This window comes from Camponotus floridanus, unplaced genomic scaffold (genome assembly GCF_003227725.1).
Source record: "Camponotus floridanus strain SB8 unplaced genomic scaffold, Cflo_v7.5 scaffold92, whole genome shotgun sequence".
Classification (NCBI taxonomy): Eukaryota; Metazoa; Arthropoda; class Insecta; order Hymenoptera; family Formicidae; genus Camponotus; species Camponotus floridanus.
This window is the reverse complement of record NW_020229863.1, coordinates 616513-632378: the sequence shown is the minus strand read 5'-3', so window position 1 is coordinate 632378 and position 15866 is coordinate 616513.

The following is a 15866-nucleotide window of genomic DNA, read 5'->3' as shown; positions in this document are numbered from 1 at the left end:
ATTTAGTCGAAATTTTATAACAGTGTATCGTCAACGCAGAGGTAATAATGAACAATTTTTGTCTTCAACAATGAACGATATAGAATTGGCGATTCTACATGAAGTACCTTGCCGAAACACTCAATTCAATATGATTTACAGTCCTATTTTACATTATAACCCGGATGAATGTGCGATAACTAAAGTCGCATGTAAACAGATTACATTTACAAAACTTCTTGGTAGCGGCGCATTCGGAAAGGTAAAAATTAATTTTTTCAAACAATATTTCAAATTAATTTCTGAATCAACAAAACAGATATGTATTTTCCAATAAAGATATAAATTACATTAATTTTTATAATAGATTATAAGTAATATGAAATTTAGATGAGACAACGAACGTCCACTTTATTATATATTTTTCGTTGAATTAATTAATATAAAGTAAAATATAATATTATTTGATATTAAACTATACATTTTTTATAATAATAAAGTACGTATGTAAATTTGTATGAAATATTTTGCAGGTGTTTCAAGGAAATGTGGAGAACTTAGAAGGATCCGGCATAGAGATATCCGTTGCAATAAAAATGCTTCGAAAAGACGCTTCTTCAAATGAGAAAAAAAATTTTTTAAAGGAAGCCAAGCTTGTAAATCATTTTCGACACAAACATATATTAAGATTGTTGGCCATTTGTTTAAAGATGGAGATTCTCCGTTTCTAATGTTGGAATTGATGGAAACTGGTGATCTGTTAAAATATTTGAGAGATTGTCGAAATTTGCAATCGTCAGATTCGTATGCTCTGCGTTTGCAGGATTTGCTCGCCATGTGCGAAGATGTTGCGCGAGGTTGTTGCTACTTGGAAGAGTTACGTTTCGTACATAGAGATCTAGCGTGTCGTAATTGTTTAGTATCTTCGAGAAATCGCGAGAATCGTGTCATCAAAATTGGAGATTTTGGACTACCTAGAGATATGTACAAGGATGATTATTATCGCGTGGTAAATACAACTAAAGAATACAATTAAAGAATACAACTAAAGAATACAATTGAAGAAAATTAGATTAAAAAATAAATTCTTTTGGAAATACTTTTCATTTTCTTATCATAATAGTCAATAGTTCTTATCATAATAGTATATCATACATTGTTTCTTTAAGTAATGTAGAATATAAATCGTTTGTATTTATATAAAGCAAGAGATAAACGAATATTTTTTTCATTTTACACATATTCTAAAAATGAACAACTTGAATCAGAAAATTAAATTTTTATTAAAATCTTATTTTAGAAAGGAGAAGGTTTGTTTCCTATTCGCTGGATGGCACCAGAATCTTTGACGATTGGAATATTTACTTCTCAAAGCGATGTTTGGTCATTTGGGGTATTAATATGGAAAATTACATCGTTGGGTGAGCAACCTTATATTGCCAAGGCTGATGAAGAAGTAATAAATTATGTTCGTGCTGGAGGCTAGTTGCCGATGTCTCTTAACTGTCCGTCAACGTTGTACCAGTTGATGCTGCGTTGCTGGAGTACAGCGGATGCCAGACCAAATTTCAAACTTTGTCTGAGAAATATTATAGCAATAAGAAATAACATAGAAGATATCTTACTGCGTTTAGTCGATATTATTTAGCGAATATAATTAAAGTAATGTTTATCTTCTTTTCCGAACGATTCAATAAATTTTAATGTAGGAAAAATATTTCTAGAATATTTCTAAATTGATTCTGTTATTTTCAGATTTAATCTTAATATTAGATTTATGAATGAACATGAAAGATATTTTTTAATCTTACTTTCCGAAAATTTTGATTTTTAAAAAATATCACACCATTTTTTATGATTGCATGGATGATATATTGATGTTAATTTGTATTTTTGAATATTTGTCTTTGAGTAATCGAAGCGAAATCTAATGGTTGCGATTATATTTGTTTGCGGAATTTAATTACTTTTCGAGTTTATAAGACGTGAAATAATTTCTTAATTTTATATAAACTAGAAAATATTCTTTTTCTGATCTTTCCTCAATATTTTTATACACAAAATAATGAAAGGAATCAATTGGTAGAATAAAAACATAGTTGTTTTTAAGAAAAATGTGTGTAATTTGCACCTACAGCTGTTTTATTCGAGATATATACAACTTAACTAAGTACTCCAAAATTTCATATCTTACTTCTATCTAAAGATCTTTTATGCTCCTTTGCATAACACTTTTTTTTTAAATTATTCCAATTTTTTATATTGCAGAATATATTAAATAGCGAAAAAATTAAATGGTAATTTTTTAATATATTTGCAAAAAATGTAATAATTTAAAAATGAATGTAAAATATATTATATATAATACAATATATATGTACACGCGCCTTCGATTTGTTTACCACGCGTACACTAAAACTGTATTTTTATGCCGGTTCAGGATTCAGAAAGAGAAATCGGTCGGGTCAATGCAAGTAAGAGCGTTCCGTTAACGAATACCGTATTTTATTAACATGACAACAACAGTTCTTGCCAGACCGAGTACACTCGCATTAAGCTTGATGAGGCATTCGTTCCCTTCGGATGTATATCGCACAGAAGAATGGTCACGATCGCTCGACAGGATCTTCTTCGCATCAACACGAGTTAATCTCGCATGAGTTTCGACAGCCAATCAATGAGCGACAACAGGTCGTCTTCACGTGGTATAGACATGTCGAAAACATAGAAAAACGAAACGAAAACAAGTACGCTCGCGCAAATGTAACGTTCAACCAGCAGTGGAAGTTTCGAGCATTGAAATTAAATGTAAGGTAAGGATTTGTATCGAGAATATTCTCGTAGCAAACATTTACGCTTTTTTGAACATCTCGCCCGCCTCGTATACCAGCAGGTTACGAAACAACCGCAGAAGTAAAAGTATAACTAGAATCACACAGTAGACAAATGCTACGGTAGTTTTGGCAAAGGATCAACAATATATGATACATATGATTAAAGATATAATTACACAAGAATAAGGCTAGAAAATTCACAATTGGTTCGGTGACAGTACAACAATAAAATAAACTCGCAATGAATTGAATTACAATGATCTTAACATAAGTGAGCGATCACATTTACGTCGGTTGCGATTATACAAGACTCGTCGCATTCTTTGAAGATTTCGGCGGTAAAGATTGACAGACTTACAAAATAAGCAAAGAATCTAAGAGCCAGTGTCACTTGATATAGGCAATCGACATATCTGAGTTATTGGTCGCTTTAATATCGTCTTAGCAGTATGCAAAGTAACAACTCGAACATGCTTGTCCTTTCCTGGATGAATATCGATTATGCGCGCTAGCTCCCACTTTGATGGTGGGAGTAAGTTATTTTTTAACAAAACTAACTCGTTAATCTTTAACTCTGGCTGAGTATCTTGCCACTTGCGTCTCTGCTGCAGGATATGGAGGTAATCGGTAGACCAAGATCTCCTGATTTGTTCGAGCATTGTACGCACTTGCTGCCAACGAGACAGCCGATTGGCATCTATATCCAGAGTAGATTCCTCGGGCGTACAGATTATTGGACGGCCAATTAGGAAATGTCCGGGAGTCAGAACGGAAAAATCATTTGGATCATCGTGTAACGCTGAAATCGTCCGCGAGTTTAAGCAAGCCTCTATTTGACACAGAAGCGTAGCGAAATCTATCTGCGTACGAGACCCGATCACTCGCTTGAGATGAAATTTCAATCCTTTCACGCCAGCCTCCCAGAGACCGACGAAATGCGGAGCGGAGGGAGGTATAAAACGCCAATTTATGTTGTCCGTGGCAATCGCGTCCTTGATCTTCGGATCGGCAGTAAGACGTTGGAAAACGGCAGATAACTCTCGATCTGTACCTTGAAAATTTATACCATTGTCGCTATATAAATCTGACGGGAGATCACGGCGACTAGAGAATCGCTTGAATACTGCGACAAACCTGGAAGTCGCGTACTCGTCGACATATTCTAAATGCACTGCTTTAGTCGCGAGACAGACGAATACTATCACATAATACCTTTTCGATTTCTGGCCTCTGCCTACAGTCGGAATGATGTGCATCGGCCCTACATAATCAATTCCCGTGTGAGTGAACGACGCTGAAGGCGTGACGCGAGGACGGGGAAGATTTCCCATGAGCTGTCGAGACGTAAGCGCGCGCTCGCGCACGCAGATAACGCACGAATGAATATAAGATTTTACACTGGAGCGTGCGGCAATAATCCAGTAATTTTGTCGTAAAATTCTTAAGGTTAGCTGAGTGCCTCCGTGCAGAGCGGTCTTGTGCGCTTGAACGATTAATAAATCCGAAATTCTATGTTTCGGTAAAATGATTTGGTGGCGTTCTTTAAACGAAAGTGGCGAATTTTCAATCCGCCCGCCAAGGCGGATTAATTCGTCTTCCCCAAGAAAGGGCGTCAAGGACGCTAGACAACTGGATTTAGGCACCGAACGATTAATTTTTAAAGCTTTCACCTTGAAAGTGGCCCTGTTGTATGTGACGAAGCCAAAATAATGAAGCTGCTTTAAGCTCAGCGGCAGTAAAACACGTCAGTTTATTGTCCGATTTGGTCATGCGGTCCTTTAAACTACGGATAAAACGTTTTACAAAGGCAGTAACGTGAATCAACTTTGTCCAAGTTGAGACTTGATTCGACAATTCCCACTCCGACACATCTGATACATGAGTGTGAGTTTTATAATCTTGTAATTCGGAATAAATTGTTTCAGAATTAAGTTCAAATTGATCCTTAGAGTCTCTATGACTTGGCCACGTGTGAAAAAGTTGTCTCAGTCATACGGGTCCTGACCACCAAAGAGGGTGCTTAATAAATTCCACGGGCATTAAGCCTCGTGAGGCACAATCGGCAGGATTTTCGCGCGACGGGACGTGATTCCATTTAACGGACGGAAGGCGAGTTTGCACTTCCGACACGCAATTCGCGACATACGTACTCCATTTTGATAGATGTCCGCGAATTCACGCTAGCGCGACTGAGGAGTCCGTCCATCCGTATGTGGTGGAGCCTTTCAAATCCAACGGATTCTGTACAAATTCGAGTAGTCGAGTTAACAATACTATAGCGTTTAACTCGAATCGCGGCACGCTAATCGTATTAATAGGAGCGACTTTCGACTTAGCTATTAATAATACGACTGAACATTCACTGGGTGAATGAAGTACTCTTAAATAAACAACAGCAGCATATGCGCGAGTTGACGCATCGGCGAATCCATGCAATTCGACAATCAAATTTTCTTTATGTCTTCCGGTCCACCGCGGAAGTCGGATTTCTTTTAAATTTTCAAACTCGGCGAAATACTTTAACCACGGCTCTAATAAGTAGGCTGCAAGCGGGGTATCCCAATCATATTTTTTGAGCCACAATTCTTGTATCATTATTTTCGAAACAATTATTACAGGAGACGCCCATCTCAACGGATCGAAAAATTTAGCGATAAACGATAAAATTTGCCCTTTCGTATTCATATCGACGGGAGGAGAGGATAATATGGAAACGAAAGGCATCTTCATGTGGCCGCCAAGTCAAACCGAGTATTTTTAGCGCATCATCTTTGTTAAGAGAACGTTCGATGGCCAGTTCATGTTCTCCGGCCGGAATATCCTGTAACAATTCAAATGAATTGGCGGCCCATTTGCGTAAATGAAACCCGCCGCGGGATATCAATTCGCGAAGTTGGTCGCGGCTTTCGCGGAGGGACGAAACATCGTCGGCTCCGAATAAAACGTCATCGACGTAAATGAAATTTCGTACAATCTCTCGAGCGTCCGGCAAAGATTGACCTTCGTCAAGCGCTAACTGATTAATAACGCGTATTGCCAAATATGGCGCGGGAGCTGTACCGTAGGTGACGGTTGACAATCGGAAAGACTGAAGCGGCAGATCGTCGCGAGATCGCCAAAGTATTCTTGTAAAATCGGCATCGTCCGGATGAACGCGTATTTATCGGAACATTTTCTCTATGTCGGCAGTACATACATACTGAAATTGTCTCCATCGTAATAAAATGGCAGACAAATCGCGTTGCAATTTTGGTCCGGTCATCAGATGATAATTTAAAGTAGAACCGTTACGAGGTTGGCATGACGCGTTAAATACTACATGAAGTTTAGTCGTGCTACTGGACTCGCGTACTACTGGATGATGTGGAATATACACGGGGAAAAAGCGCGTCGGGAGGACATCGGTGACCACGATCCGAGGCATTTCCGTAATCAAAATCATTGATTCATCATTAAAATAATATATATGTCGAATCATCCGTCATTAAAATAATATATATGTGTAGAAATATAAAAGATAGAGGTTAATGAAAATTAAGTTCAAAGTCAAAAAATTAGTTTCTTTTTTCAAATATAATTTTTTATTTCTTTGTTGACAAAGTTTTAAAAATGTTTAAATATATTGTTCGTTTAATTCTTCATTTTTAATATATTTACATTATAATAATATACATATATTATATGTTGATATATTTTATTAATTAAAATCAGTTATATTGTAAGAAATTTTGTATTTATAATAAATAAAATAAACGATTATTAAATAAAATGTCTTAATGTTATATCCATGATACCGCTATATATAAATTATTACAGAAATATAACATAGTAACATTTAAATATCATTTCTCAAGTATGTTTACGACACTATCTTAAAAAATGTTTTTGTAACATTTTTTAGGATAGTGTTGTAAACATTTTATATCAAGGTGTCTGAATGTGGACATTAACTGTTTATGCAATGTTTCTAAAACGTTTCTGCATGCATCTCCGAAACATTTCATGTTACAAAGTAATGTTTTCGAAAACTATCTGATATATTTCTTTGTATAATGGGTTGATGGCGGCAGTTATCGGTGTAGGGATTGGGTATCCGACACATATATTTATGCACGCCGTTTAATAATAGAAAATCAGTCTTTATTCAAAAATAACAATTATCTTTGATATATAAACTAGAATTTTTTGATATATAAACTAGAATCTTTTTAAGCGTGTCTAAATCCTTTTAGAAAAAGATGAGGTAGAATTAGGAAAAAATAATACATAAGAGACGCTAAGCTTAGCGTGGCGTCGTGTCGTGTCTAGTGTGGCGCTATTGTCGCGAGTCGCGTTGTGATTGGTCGTCCCGTGGTTTGTCCACGCGAAATCCCCAAATTGCCATTGGAAGTGTGAATAGACGCTACATCGGAGTTCACATTAATCACGCCACCTGTGTGTAAGGTACGGACTTACAATATCAACTAATTTTTATATAAAAACCTTCAGATAATGTCCGCAATCAACCGCACTACATAATTCTTACCGAAAATAATTCATTATGTTATTCATTATGCGCAACAAAGTATGCGTAACAATATGGGACTCCAGAGCGATGTTGGTATCTTAAAATACAATATTTTTATTATAAATATTATCTTTCAAAACATCTCTATAAACAGAAATATTTTTTTAATTTTTTATAATTATGTACAAACGAAAAATCTAAAAAGAAAGTTAAAAATTTTAAATTATTATCATTATCGCATTGATCTTAGGTATAAGGAAGATTTCTAACTTTTCACTTTTTCCTTCTAACTTTTAATTCTTTAATTTTTTACTTTTTGAAATGTTATCAAGCCATTTAAACAAAATTAAATTGGAATAAATATAAAGTTATAAATCTCACACAAAATATATAATTAAATGTTCTATAAATATTTTAATAAGAAGCAGATTTTCTCTTTTCTAGTATATAATATGATTTCAGCAAATATAATATTAAAAAATATATATACAGCTAAGAAAATTTAATCATGTTTTATAATCTTATTCAAATTAAAAATAAACATTAAATGTAAAAATATAAACTTTCAATAAAGTTTTCATACAAAATTTATATGATGTATAGATGTTAAATATAGATATAAAATTTATCATATTATTTAATCAACTTATATATATATATAATCTTGTATCATTAATCTTATTATAATCTTATCTTATATTTCTTTATCTTTTAATATAACTTTCTAATAAAATTTAATAAAATTTAATAAAATTTAAATTTATAAATTCATATAATTACAATATATACATTTATTAAAATTTCTTTATAACTTATTTTACAATATTATATTGTTCAGAAAAGCGTAAATATTTGCTACGAGAATATTCTCGATACAAATTCTTACATTTAATTTCAATGCTCGAAACTTCCACTGCTGGTTGAACGTTACTTTCGCGCGAGCGTACTTGTTTTCATTTCGTTTTTCTATGTTTTCGACATGTCTAAACCATGTGAAGACGATCCGTTGTCGCTCATTGATTGACTGTCGAAACTCGAATGCGAGAATAACTCGTGTTGATGCGAAGAAGATCCTGTCGAGCGATCGTGACCATTCTTCACTGTGCGATATACATCCGAAGGAAATGAATGCCTCATCAAGCTTACGCGAGTGTACTCGGTCTGGCAAGAACTGTTGTTGTCGTGTTAATAAGATACGGTATTCGTTAACGGAACGCTCTTACTTGCATTGACCCGACCGATTTCTCTTCCTGAATCCTGAACCGGCATAAAAATACAGAGTTTTGGTGTACGCGTGGTAAACAAATCGAAGACGCGTGTACATTAAATAGTCCTTCGAGCCGGATATTACGGAGGAAGAACGACGGACACTGCTCAGTACATCGAGTGCGAGTGGGAGAGGACTACCGTGTGAACGCGTGCCATATTCTTGTGAATCCGTGACTGAGGTTCCACGTAGATCTATACGTGTGTAACGCCATGACTAAGAAGGGCTAACTCGCTGAATGACATGGGATCTATCTCGTTGCTCAAAGATGAGACTGTGAGGCTATGTAAAGATTCCCGTATTAATCAAGTGTCGTACAGTTGATCATTCGCGCATTAATACGCGCTTCACTTTGTTTGGGGTTACCGTGTGCTCCGCGCAATCTATGTTTTCGCGCTCACACGTGTATACGACGCTGTCTAGCTTCTAGCTCAGCGTCTCTGTAATTATCGTGCTCCTTAGCACGCCATCCCGAGCTGCGTCCTGCGTAATCCGCAGTGTCGCATATTAAGTGCCGCATCACGTATCCTGCGTCGTGCGCTATTAATTCTACCGTGCACATCAATACGCCTGAGAGCGACGTTCGTCGTCGTACTTCGTGCTTAAAACCTCTCAGGATTTAGTACCGATTTTTCCTCGCGTTTGCCGATAATGTCAGAAGATCTGCGAGATCTCATAATCGAGCAATCTGCCACGATTGCGTCGATGAAGCGAGTGCTTGCTAATTTCAAAGAATTGGGCAAAGCAAATATTACATCGTTCAAGGCAAAGAAGCGGTTGGATCATCTCGAGTCATTGTGGGAAAAATGTCAGTGTCTGAACGTCCGGCTGCTCCAAGTCGCCAAGCCCGACGAGCAACGATCCGTCGACTACTTTACTGCGGAGGAATTCTATGCCGTCGAAGACGTCTACCACGAGGCAGCGGATTACCTCGCGGATATCGTCGGTAAACTTACACAGGGCGATATAAACCCAGCATCCTCGATAAGCGACGTTTCTCTAAGAGATATCGGTGTCGTTACTCAGCAGTTGCCTCGCATCTCGCTCCGGAAATTTTCCGGTAATTTTGCCGAATGGGAGAATTTTCGCGGAATGTTCGAATCATTGGTAGATTCTAAGACGTTGTTGTCAAACACGCAAAAACTTCACTATCTAGAAGCCAGTGTCACAGGCGAAGCCGCGTTATTGATAAAACATATCCAGATTGCAGACACGAATTACGACGCTGCGTGAAAATTGCTTATCGAAGAATATGATGATGAGAGCTCTATTATTCACGCTTATATACATAATTTTGCTGATTTGCCGATAATGAAAACGGAGACAGTTGCCGAGTTAAAGAATTTGTGCGATACAGTTGCCGCTTCTCGTGCTGCTTTAACGAACTTGCGAAGGCATGTTGATAAATGGGACGATGTATTAGTTTACATAATATCTCAAAAGTTTTGTCCACGCACGCGTAATGAGTGGAATCTGCAGCGAGGAAAATCTCGTGCGCATCCGACTTATGAGGAAATCCGTGAATTTGACATTGCGTATCCGTGGTCTTACCGATCCTGCGAAATTGAATCTCGACACTTCTAATCAAACTAAAGGCTCTATTCGCGTTAATTCAAAGCTCGCTTCAATTAATTATGTAAATGCCGATAAATGTTTAAACTGCTCCGGCAATCATCGCTTGGCGTACTGCGACTATTTTAAAAACAAATCCGTCGAGCAGAGAACTCAATTTCTCAAATCACGTAAATGTTGTTTTAATTGTCTGAAAGTCGGACATTTCCCGACTAATTGCTCTAATGAAAAACGGTGTAATTATTGCCAACGAGCGCATCATACTCTTATATATCGTGACGCAAGCTCACTCGCGATGAGTCCACTAGCGAAGCTTCCATTACCGAAAATAAATGTAATAATTCTCAGCCGAGCATTCCCGCCGCTGAAACAAAAAAGGAAACCGTTGTCGCTTCTGTCCAGACGATCCATACGCCGATTAAAAAACCATCAAACGTGCTTTTGGTCACCGCGTGGGTAATTCTTTGTACAAACGAAGGACGTAAGTTTAAAGTGCGTGCGTTACTGGATCAAGGTTCCTCCGTTAGTTTTATATCTGAATCGTTGTGTCAATCGATGCTCATTAAACGATATCGCGCGAGCCTCCATGTGCATTGCTTCAGTGAACGATACAATGACGTAGCGAAATCTCAAGTGCCACTTACCCTTGAACCTTGTCACATACAAGGTCCTTCGTTTCCGTTGACGGTATTTGTCTATCAAAAAATTACTTCATATGCCGGCTCAAGATTTAAATCAGTAGAGTCTTGGCCTCATCTCAATAAATTATCTCTCGCGGATTCCGATCCGTTTAGTAACCATCCGATTCATTTACTTATCGGACCAGATTTGTACGGAGCACTATTGCTCAATGAAATAAAACAAGGCCGGTCGGAATTCCGATCGCCCAACGCACCGCATTAGGTTGGATTATATCCGGTCACACCGGATCTGTTGATCTCGCAGCTGGATCCGTCCACTCACTAAATTGTACTTTAAATCCTCCTATCGACTCCCTTCTTCAAAAATTTTGGGAGATCGAAGAAATTCATTCCGAATCGCAGTTGTTGGAAGAAGATCAACGATGCGAACAACATTTTGTTGACACCCACAAACGAACCGCCGATGATCGATATATTGTACGTTTATCATTCAAAACCGGCCCTCCAATTGACATTGGTTCTTCTCGGGAAATTGCCGCGTTGTTATATACGAAATTAGAACATCGTTTCAAAAATAATTCAGATTTCGCGCAGCGATATCACGATTTTCTTCACGAGTATGAAAAGATGAGGTGTGATCGGAGGACGGAGAGATTACGCTTACGAGTCCCGATAATGATCGGTAAACAAGGTTCGGATCCTACCTTAGGTATATCCTCACGGTTGCCAGTTCGTTTTTAATCCTCCAACGAACAAGATTGTCGAGGCCCAGAGATAATATCCTGAATCCTCGGGATGTGCGTCAGAGTACGCCGGATCCGTAGGTTGAGAACCACTGACCACGGTCACACTACAACGCACTATCTCTTTTACAGGCAGTGGAAACTTCCAGCTGCCTCACCCCACCACTCGTCACTGCGCAACGGTCTTTGTTGCTCGGCCGCGGTGTAACACTACGAGCTGTCAGGTTACGCGCCGACGCTCGCGCTACGACGCACACCTTTGTTCTCGGCTTTACGCACTTCGCTGACACGCGGAATTTAACACGCGTTTACGCGACGCGCAATTTATTCACCTGAGCTACCTTTGTTACAGATCCTCGGAGACGATGCCGATCGATCCGCGAAGATGACTTCCAGGATGCCGGGCACCGACATTACCGAGAACCACGGATTAGCAGAGAGGCAAAAAATTTTTCGACAGCTCGAGAACGACAGGATTTATTATTCCCACGGATTCGCAGGAGAGGAAATTAAAACACTTCACTCCACGAAATATTTTAATTATAAAATATTTATTATAGAATAAATATTTAAATTTTATTACATATATCACGCGATACATATAATTTTCGACCGACGTACGCACATACGCGGTACGACGACTACTTGTTTAACGTCGCGAAATCTCGCGGGATTATTAAAATTAATCAACACTCGAGACCACCTACGACTTAATTAACGAATATCGATTCGACTTAATTATGCGCAGAAGTATATGCACGCGACAGACTAACTTTTCCGCTTGATCCTACTCGGACGAGAGCGATCCCGGGAAAGAGCCTCGAGCTCTCGCTGCAGCGCCCTATATAGGCTCCCCACTCTCGCTCGGCGGTGGCTCCGCCCATCGTACCGGGCGTTCTATTTTATAAGTATCGCTGGTACCAAAATTTAACAAAAATTGAAAAATAACTTTGGCTCTTCGCGTTTCGCGCTAATTACAATCAAATGAGCCTATAATTAAAAATTGCAAAATTTTTCCAAAATTTTGCAAAAAACGAAAATAAACTTAGCGGGGCGCCTTTTGGCGTTAAAATACACGAAACGGACTAATAATTAAAATTTGCACTTTCGGAGTGCACTTCATGCACTTTGTGCACTCGCTCGCAAAATTAACTTAAAATCGCCGGAGAAAACTTTATCCTCGTTTCTCGCGTCGCGGTGGATTATTTTAACAAAATAAAACAGAATAATGGCTACACTTTCGTCTACACTTCAGGTGCAGTCGGCGCTAACGCGCGATAAATTAAAATCAATACGCTGCGGCTAGTCTCCGCATTCATACGAGCGCCTACGGCGAAAATAATAATCAGCCGATACATACCGACTTAAAATTAACATATAATATACGGACGTCCCGGACTTGTGCTCGCTGCTTAACATATGTGTCCGGGTGCAGAAATAAAAAATCAAACAAACGCTTCGCGGTTCGACTGGGATCATCTCCCCGCTATACCCGATCGATTTTTCGGGTTTTCCCGTATCTGCACTTTTTAAGTGCATTTTTGCACTTTCTGCACTTTTGCGATATTTCGCGTTCCCGTGTCCCAAAACGTATTTCCCGCTTGGTCCGGTGTCGAAAATCGCACGGGAAGCGAAAACTGAAAATAAGGAAATACTCTTCGAAAATAATCTCTACGCGCTCCGATATGGATTTCGCGCCTGGTACGAGGTCGAGATTCGCTCGGAAAAGAAAAAAGAAAATAAGAAACCAAAACATGCGAATAGTGTCTAAGTGCTCCGAAACGTGTGTCCCATGCGATTCCGGGGCGAAAATTAAAATAAATAAAATAAAATAAATTAATGAGCCTCTTGCTCCGAGTGCAGTGTTTTCGACTCGTTTATCAAAATAAATGTTTAGGACGCGTTCGCTACGTCGCCAAATTAAATTAAAAATAAAATTAAATTTAACCAAATAAATTCAATTACCCGACTTGGGCGATGTGCACTTTCAGATATGCACTCTTTGCACCTCGTGCACCTTTTTTCCCAAAGTTATCAGAAATGCCTCTGGGTCGTTCTCTACGATTTTTCCATCGCAGGAAAACAAAATAATAAAAATTAAAATCAAAGATTCTTTTGCACCGTCGTGCACCTCTGCGCTTCAGACGTGCACTTTCCTATCTTACTCTTAAAATCTATATCTAGGATATAAATTATTATCTTAATGGACTATATAATGCGCTATACACTTAAGATTAACCTATTGCTAATATCTATATGTATATTTACACGCTCGGACAACTAAGTCCGAAAGTCCTTTTATCTCGCTGTCGGGAGTCACTTCCAGCTGGAGCAGCCTGGTTGCGCTCCGTCGTCGTCGCACGTCACTTTCTTAAGCCGGAGTATCGGCGTTCTTTTTCCTTCACGGTCCGTGTGATAGGATACGGCTTCCGTGACCATCCGGATCGGCGATCCTGCAACCGACGATCTCTTTAAGTGGCTGCCTTCGTGGGCTGGGAATTCCGCCGATGTCATTGCGCCGCCTAAGGGGGTTTGCCGCGATTCATCGCGACAAAGCGCCTTACTTTTTAGTCCAGTCGTCTCGTCGGAGTCTGAGTCGGATGAGATTCTTCTCCTTCTAGACCGCGTTCTTAAAGTCAGCGATCTCTGGGATTGTTGCTGCTGCGAAGCTCTCGTCGCCGCTCGAGTCCTCGGTCGGAACTCGCGCAATAGGTTCGTAATCGGGACTTGCTCCTCCGTGGCTTCCTGTTGTCCCTTGGAGCTCGTCTTCGCGACGATAAATTTGTCGAGCAGTCTGATGTTTTCCGCTTTCTTATTCTCCGTTACGACTACTTTCTCGCCGCCATTCTCGGAGATTTCCTCGTTATTGAGTTTAAACGAGGTAGTCATTTCATTCCCGAGGATCTTATGCGTGATCTCTATCGGGATGTCTGATTCTGGACCGCTTCGTATTCTACGGATCATCATCAAGGACGTGACTTCGATAGAATCTTGTCCGTGCGCGTCCTTCAACGTGGCTGTTTCCTTGAACAACCTCGATCCGCCGGTCAGCTGGAGATTGTGATATAAAGTCTCCAACATCCTGCGCGATCGATTTATCTCTTCGTCCCATTTTCGGCTGAAGCTCTCGGCGTCTGGAACGTCGGTGTCTTCCTCGTCCGGGACGAATTCTCGCCATAACTTCAAGCGGTCTTGCTTGAGAAGACGGATCGCCTCCCAACACGCGGAACGCATTGCCCTTTGGTAAAGGAGGTCCTCCGCTTCCTGTTCGGTTTGAGGGTTCGTCGCCGCTTGCCCCTCGTCGGCTCTCATGACGCGATCTTTGCTGGTCGTCGTCTGTAGAGATCGGTGCGTCGCTGCGACCGTGTCGTTGCCGGCTGGCTCGTCGATCGCTTTCGCGTTCGCTTCCCTGGATATCTCCATCAGCACTACCTATTCCCTCGGCGTGTCGTCGTCGTTCGCCGCTTAGTTAACGCTAGGCTTGGACACTCTCTCCTATACAGAAAAGTACGAACGCTCTAGGAAAGGAAGGTAGATTTTTTCTTTTATTTCGGAAATCGACTTCACGTCGATGAACGAGTTTTCGGCGCTTATCTCGCAGTACCAATGACTTAACGAGCACGCCGCTCGTTTGTTCTCTTTGCAAGAATTATATTTATCCTTAACACTAATACTTAAATTTAACTAATCGTTTAAATTATAAGTCTCTAGTGTAAGTCTGGTATATATGTCTTTATTTATTTCGCCTTCGCTCATGCGTTTTGCGCGCTGTACACCTTTTCACTTTCGCACGCAATGAATATAGTGTCTCTAATCTTAGAGTCTTTTCTTTTTGGAAACCTCGCACCTTCGGATCTTAACCACACTTCACTGCACGAAACGATTAAGTTTTTCGCTTTCGAACCTCGCAATGGCTTATTCACGCATTTGAACGCTCGCTTGCGTCTCACCACGCGTTTACGCTCTGCACCGAGGTGCTCGAACTTGCGCACTTTATCGATATTTATAATGTTCTCGCGTGCACCGTTCGCACTTTGCTGCCCCTCGCGCTTTACGATGGTTCTGTCGTCCTTCCGAGAGGTTGGTGGGTCGCCTTCCTTCCTTCGGGTCCTTTTTCTGCTCGATTACGGAGGAAGTTTGTTGCAGACCGCGCCGGTACATCTCCTCGATGACTCTGGCGCTATTCTCTCTGCTCCACCGGGATAACGCGAGAGGTTCGTGTTTATTCTCGTGTATCTCTCCGATGTTGTAGACCATCGTATCGGGTTGACGATTCGCTCGGCTGCCATCCTCGTCGCCCGACGATGCCATCTCTCGTTTATC